Consider the following 7,724-nt stretch of genomic DNA (forward strand, 5'->3'; position numbering starts at 1 on the left):
ATATATATATATATATATATATATATATATATATATTTTTTTTTTTTTAACAAAGGACGCCGCACACAGCAACTTCTTTTTCACTGATTTATTTCAGTGCCCAGTCTAACACCAACGCGTTTCAGCCTGACGGCCTTGCTCACGGCCTTGACCGTGAGCAAGGCCGTCAGGCTGAAACGCGTTGGTGTTAGACTGGGCACTGAAATAAATCAGTGAAAAAGAAGTTGCTGTGTGCGGCGTCCTTTGTTCAAAAAATTGTCTTTTGGCCATTGATCTGGCCCAACACCAGCACCCGCTGTGGAGCGATCCTGTGACAAGACCACATTGTGTGAAATATATATATATATATATATATATATATATATATATATATATATATATATATATATATATATATATATATATATATATATATATATATATATATATATATATATATATATATATATGTATATATAAATATTCACTGAAAAAACCATAGGTTTCACACCAGTTATAGTTAGCTGGACATTTTACTCATACAAAACCATTGAAATTCCCCCGTTATAGTTAGTTGTGAATAGAATGAAATGAAATTAAATGAAAAGTAGATTTATAGAGCGCGGTTGCTGCCCAGAGGCGTCCAAGCGCTAGAGACCAGAATAGAAATAGCTTGACAGAGGTAACTTGCTGAAATTACTGAGGGGGGTTAAACAGAAAAGTCTTCAGCTGTTTTCGAAATGAGGAGAGGTTAGGGTTGGATCTAAGATGAAGAGGAAGTGAGTTCCAGATCTTGGCAGCATTATAGGTGAACGTCCTGCCGCCCGCCCTTGCCTTTTTTATTCTCCGAGCTATAGCCATAAAGGCCTGGCTCGATCGAAGGTTTTCTGCTGGGTTGGTACTGTTTTACTAGGTCGCGGGTAATCATTGGACCTGTGTCCCAAAAGGCCTGATGGGCAATACACATGGCTTTGAAGATGATTCTCTGTCGCACTGGCAGCCAGTGCAGGCTGATCAGACCAGGTTTGGCTGACTGTCTGCATGGCAGCTGTAACAGTGCGCGGGCCGCACAGTTCTGCACTATCTGAGGTCTACGCAAGGTGTACTCCGGGGCGCCAAGGTAGAGGACATTGTTGAAGTCTAAGCGGGACTCTATCAGACCTTGGATGGCCACCTGCTTTGCCTCCATAGGTAAAAGAGGGAGGACTTTCTTTAGCATCCTAAGAAGTCCGAAGCAGGTAGCCGAGAGTTTTGTAGCCTGGATGTTAAATGAGAGGGTCTTGTCCAGCCACACCTCAAGGCTCTTAATATTGTCCTTGGGTACTGGGGGGGGGTACATAGACAAGGAGGCCACAAAGAGTTGAAAAAGGTGGGGTTTGAGGGGCCCAGGAGCATCAGCTCCGTTTTGTCCCCATTGAGCTTAAGGGATGAGGAGGTCATCCAGCCCTTTACCTCCTCTAAGCACTTTCTTAGCCCACCTGACGACGGCAGGTCGGCCTCCTGCGCCAAGGAGACCACCAGCTGGGTGTTGTCCGCGTAAGAAATGATCTTAACCCCAAATGGACGAACAACCTCAGCCAGTGGTCTCATATAGATATTGAAAAGCGCAGGGCTTAAAGAGGAGCCTTGTGGGACTCCACACCTCAACGGCCTACTCATGGACACTGTCTCTCCATCAAAAACTTGTAATGATCTGTCACTCAAGAAGGATTTGAGCCATAGCCAAGCTCCATCCACTATTCCGAAACTCGAGAGGCGGCTCAGCAGGGTATCATGGCTGACCGTATCGAATGCCGCGCTTAGGTCAAGGAGGATCACTGCCACTGACCCCCCCTGATCTAGGATTTTTCTGGTTTCCTCAGTGACTGCTAGAAGGGCATTCTCTGTTCCGTGTCTGGGTCTAAAACCCGTCTGGGTGGCATCTAACAGCTGGTTGTTTTCAAGAAAATTCACCAGCTGGAGATTGATGTACCTCTCAAGGATTTTGCTCACCCAGGGGAGCAGGGAAAACGGCCTGTAGTTACTAAAGTCAGAGGCATCCAGATTGTTTTTTTTTAGCAGAGCTCGGACCATGGCCTGCTTCCAAGCTGGAGGAACAGTGCCAGAGGTGATGGAGGCGTTCAGGAGGTCCATAATGGTTGGTAAAGTGACCTGGGATGCTAACATCATGACTTCTGGAGGTGCTGGGTCGCATGGAGACCCAGATTTTACCTTGCGGGCAATGGACTCCAAGGATTCAAGGTCTAGAGGGGGGAAGTTGCCCAGTGTTAGTAGGGGTTCTGATAAAGTGTCTCCCAGATTTGTTTGATCCTGAGCTGTGGGGACAGTAGCTGTAGAGGGGAAGGATGAATATTTTTTATTAACTTTTTGGTGGAAAAATTCTGCCAAATCGTTGCAGTGGGCTGTTGTTTTTTCCTCGTGCAAGCTAGAAGATGGAGGTTTTGTGAGTTTTTTCAGTATTTGAAAAATTTCCTTAGGTTTGGATTTAGCTAGTATGATTTTATCAGAGAAGTATACAGATTGGGCAGATTTGACCTCTGCTTTGTAGATTTTAATTGCCTCTCGGTATCGGGTTTTTTCCTCCAAAGAGTAATCTAGTCGCCATCGTCTTACTATTTTCCTGCATTGGCGTTTCTTTTCCCTGAGAGCCTCTGAGTACCAGGGTGCAGTTTTATGGGACCGTTTCATCGTTATTTTACTCAGGGGGAGAGTGGCTTCAAGGGATTGTGTGATCCAGTCTTCGTAATCCTGGTTGGCCAAACATGGGTCCTCATTGTAGGAGGGTTGGTCAATCGCGAGTCTACTTGCCCATTCATCGACTGGCAGCCGCACCCAGGATCTGGCATGTCTTACTGTGGGTCTCACGGGGGGTGGCTTAAATGTGGTCCAGGTGAAAGGCACCAGTAGATGATCAGTCCACGGGAGGGAGATTGGTAACCCAACCACAAGGTCTGTCGAGTTACTGAACACGGGGTCCAGTAAGTGGCCCTTAGCGTGAGTCGGAGCCTCAACTCGTTGGACTAATTGTAGTGCAGCTAGGTCGTCTGCAAGTGTCGTAGCTGGATGGTCCAGGGCAGTATCAAAATGGAAATTGAGATCCCCTAGCAAAGTATAATTAGAGGCAGTGCTAACGCGTTCAGCCACAATCGAAGGAAGGAGATTGTGAAACTGCTTTGGGGGGCCCGGGGGGCGATATATTACTGTTCCTGAAAAGCAGTTGTTAGGGGAGAGTTCCAGAATAAATGCTAGGCTCTCACAGTCTGGAATTGCTTCAGAGATTACTCGACAGTGGTATTGCTCTTTATATATAATGGTCAGGCCTCCTCCTCTCCCCTTAGGACGATCCTGCCGGATAATTTGGAAACCTGGAGGGAGGGCTGTCACTAAGACAGGGTCGGAGTCCGATGCGAGCCACGTTTCAGTAAGAAACACTGCATCTGGCATGCGTTCCTCTAACAAAAGGGCAATTTCCACCCTATGTTTAGGCAGGGATCTGCAGTTTAACAAAAACATACAGTACTCCTGTTTCGCATCTTGGACCTGCTTGGGTTTAAGAGATAGTTTACATTTTGGACAGATCTCTGGGAGCTCTGTAGCATGATAACAGTGCAAGCCTCAATCAGTTCCTAAAGGCCTTATGCTGAGGAGAGCTTCTGCGCTATATTGCCTGGTTTTTTGTGGCTGAGATGTAAGGGGCATGACCCTCGGCCCGGTCCAGGCGCGGACGGGCGCAGATGGGCTTGCCTTAGGCGCGCCTGCTGCGCTCGTACGCTGCGCGTCCGGAAGATGCACATGCTATATAGTATGCAGGGGGGGTGTGGCCTGACGGTAGTGGGAGTTGCCTAGGTGTCCCGGGGAATGGCGGCAAGCAAGAGAAAGTAGCCCGCGGCAGCGCTAGAATCCGCTGCGCGGGGGTGCTCAGAGCAGAGTGAAAGGTGAGTTTGTTTTTAAAAGCACAACAAGAATACACTCAAAGTTTTCAAAATCGGCAAGCGTCTCTCCCGGCTTCCGCCTCAGGAGGTCAAAGGTCTTCTGTTCGCGCTCTTAATCAGCGCGCCTTAAATACCTTGATCGGGGGGTGTGGCCTGATGGTAGTGGGCGTGGCCTATGTGTCCCGGGGAATGGCGGCAAGCAAGAGAATGTAGCCCGCGGCAGCGCTAGAATCCGCTGCGCGGGGGTGCCCAGGGGAGAGTGAAAGTTAAGTTTGTTTTTAAAAGCACAACAAGAATACACTCAAAGTTTTAAAAAATCAGCAAGCATCTCTCCCGGCTTCCGTCTCAGGAGGTCAAAGGTCTTCTGTTCGCGCTCTTAATCAGCGCGCCTTAAATACCTTGATCGGGGGCGTGACCTGACGGTAGTGGGCGTGGCCTATGTGTCCCAGGGAATGGCGGCAAGCAAGAGAAAGTAGCCCGCCGCAGCGCTAGAATCCACTGCGCGGGGGTGCCCAGGGGAGAGTGAAAGTTAAGTTTGTTTTTAAAAGCACAACAAGAATAAACTCAAAGTTTTAAAAAATCAGCAAGCATCTCTCCCGGCTTCCGTCTCAGGAGGTCAAGGGTCTTCTGTTCGCGCTCCTAATCAGCGCGCCTTAAATACCTTGATCGGGGGGCATGGCCTGACGGTAGTGGGCGTGGCCTATGTGTCCCGGGGAATGGCGGCAAGTAAGAGAAAGTAGCCCGCGGCAGCACTAGAATCCGCTGCGCAGGGGTGCCCTGGGGAGAGCACTCACTATAACTCGCGCGCCCACAATCCACTGCTGATGATGTCACATATTACATCATTCATGACATGGTCAGTGACATCACTGATGACAGCACTGATGACATCTCAAATGACATCACTGATGACATCATCCACATGACAATCATATACACCTCATCACACACTAGTATAATCTTTCATCACCCACTGTAAAAAAAAAGTGCCATATTTGAAACCATTGGCACACCAATATATATTTCTAAACACCCACTCAGTTATTAATAGAACTATACACACATCTAATCACTTACCTATATATTCAGTGTTATATGCAGTGAATAATCAACAGAACACTATCAAATATACTTATATGCCTGTTTCAACATTACACACCAGCACACATTGTAATCACTTATAAAGACATCCTTCTGACTTATGCAAACAATTTATTATACTTACATACTCACCAACACACTTATACAAACACCACTTCATCTATTTATATAGATAGTATCTCACACTTAGTGTGTTATAAAATCACTATTACAAGTATACAGTTATCCATATAGTGACTCATACAATCACTAAGTCTTAGGCACAATTAATTAGATATAACTGTCACATAAACTGCCTTTTTTTCAAGTTTAATAGAGATGTACCATTGAGAGAAATATTTCAGCACCATCACACCCATAAACATATACACTCACTGAAACAACTATTATAACATGTAGTCTTAACCTCATATACCTACTGAATGAACTATTCACACATTTTTTGGCAATCACACACCCACCACCAAACCACATAGACATTCATTTACCCATACAAATACTCAGTTTAGAAACCAATAACAAATATAGTCTTTAACATAGCAATTAAAACAAAGCAATAAAGACTTTCACACAGTTTAGTAACTACACATTACATATAGTGAAACTCTACAAATTAGTCAAGGAAACAATCAATGACACTGTTGCTAAGTCCACCATCCACACATTTTTATTTATATATCTACTCATTCTTCAATTTAAAGTAGTGTATTTATAATACATATTTAAATATCAAAGCAAACCACATTCACTGGATGATGTCATCAGTGATGTCATTTGAGCTGTCATCAGTGATGTCATCAGTGATGTCACTGACCATGTCATGAATGATGTAATATGTGATATCATCAGTAGTGGATTGCGGGCGCGCGAGTTATAGTGAGTACAACTAACTATAACGGGCGAACTTCAATGGTTTTGTATGAGTAAAATGTCCAACTAACTATAACTGGTGTGAAACCTATGGTTTTTTCAGTGAATTTCAAAGGTTTTTTAAATGCTAACTCCTAACCATAACGAATGTGAAACCCATGGGGCCTTATTTACAAGCCCCTTGCGCCAGCTGAACGTCACTTTTTGTGACGTTCCGGTGGCGCAGAAAACTGAGTGATATTTATCAGGCAGGATTAAGCCACTTTTTGTGGCGTAATCCTGCCTGATAAATATCAGTCCCTTTAACGCAGTGCCCTGCGGTAAAGGGGAGTGCAATGGGTGTTGCTGGGGGCGTTTCCAGCAGCATCCATGGATTTGAACAATTTATACCATCCTCAAAGTCATTCTTTCAAAAATTCCAAAGTATAGGACATGATAATCCAAATCCAAAAGTTTCTCAAGAAAAGTCATAAACTGTGTCCGTGGGTCACATCTGCCCAAACGCTGATATTCCAAACGATTGAAAATGACTTTTCTTGAGAAACATTGGGATTTGGATTATCATGTCCTATACTTTGGAATTTTTGAAAGACTGACTTTATGTATGCTATAAATTACTCAAGTCTTTCCGAATTGTGTGGGTAAAATTGATACCTAGTCACTTTGAATAAGAATATAACTTGAAGAAAATAAGAACGCCCTGAAGAAGTTCTGTTGTACAGAACGAAACGTGTCGGCTGGCTTTGGTACATAAACTTAAGGAAAATAAAAACATTTGAATATACACCAAGATTCAGCACTTCAATAAGGACTCTAAGTGATATGATGTGATTGGACTTGCTGTGCAAGTGGTGCTGTGCCAATCTTTGGAATATTCGTCACTACTCTCTACTACTCACTATCTACTACTCCACTACTCTCTAATACTCAGTCTCTACTACTCATTCTCTACTACTCTACTACTCTCTACTACTCTCTCTCGACTACTCACTCCCTACTACTCTATCTACTGCTCTCTACTACTCACTCTTTACTACTCTCTACTCTCTACTACTCACTCTCTACTACTCTCTCTCTTCTACTCACTCTTTACTACTCACTCTCTACTACTCTCTACTACTCATTCTCTACTACTCACTTTCTACTACTCTCTACTACTCACTCTACAATTCACTCTACTACTCTTTACTACTCACTCTCTGCTACTCTCTCTACTGCTCTCTACTCTCTATTACTCACTCTCTACTCTCTACCTCTCTCTACTTCTCTTTCTACTAGTCTCTATTGCTCTACCTCTACCTCTCTACCTCTACACCTCTACCTCTACACATATATATATGCATATAGAAATGCATGCATACATATACATATATGCATACATATGCATGTTATTTACATGAAAGTTTGAAAAACACTAATAAGAGCAAAGCTAAAAAGCCACCTCATTACAAACTGAATGGCTTTAACTTAAACGAGGGCAAGAGTTGGAAATATGAACTCATCTGACAATGGTTTCCAAATAGACTTGATATGTAAGGCATTATGTTATAACTGTAACAAGTGTTGGTTATAATATCCACAATGTTTGACTAGTTCAAAATGTCTGCCAAAACCAGTACCTTTACACTTGGGTGAAAGTCCACTTTTGATGTTTACGTCTTTTGGGAAAGAGTAAAAGGACACATGTTTGGTTGGAATCTGTAAACGTGATCAAGCTACATTGCGAAACGCGTTGTTTTCCTGCTGATTAAAATACCTACGTGCACTGCAACCTGTGAGTGTCGGAGACGTCTGTTCTATTGAATGGAAGCCTGTGTTGGATATATATATATATATATATAT

The sequence above is a fragment of the Lissotriton vulgaris genome, chromosome 4_1 (genome assembly GCF_964263255.1).
Source record: "Lissotriton vulgaris chromosome 4_1, aLisVul1.2, whole genome shotgun sequence".
In the NCBI taxonomy this organism is placed as follows: Eukaryota; Metazoa; Chordata; class Amphibia; order Caudata; family Salamandridae; genus Lissotriton; species Lissotriton vulgaris.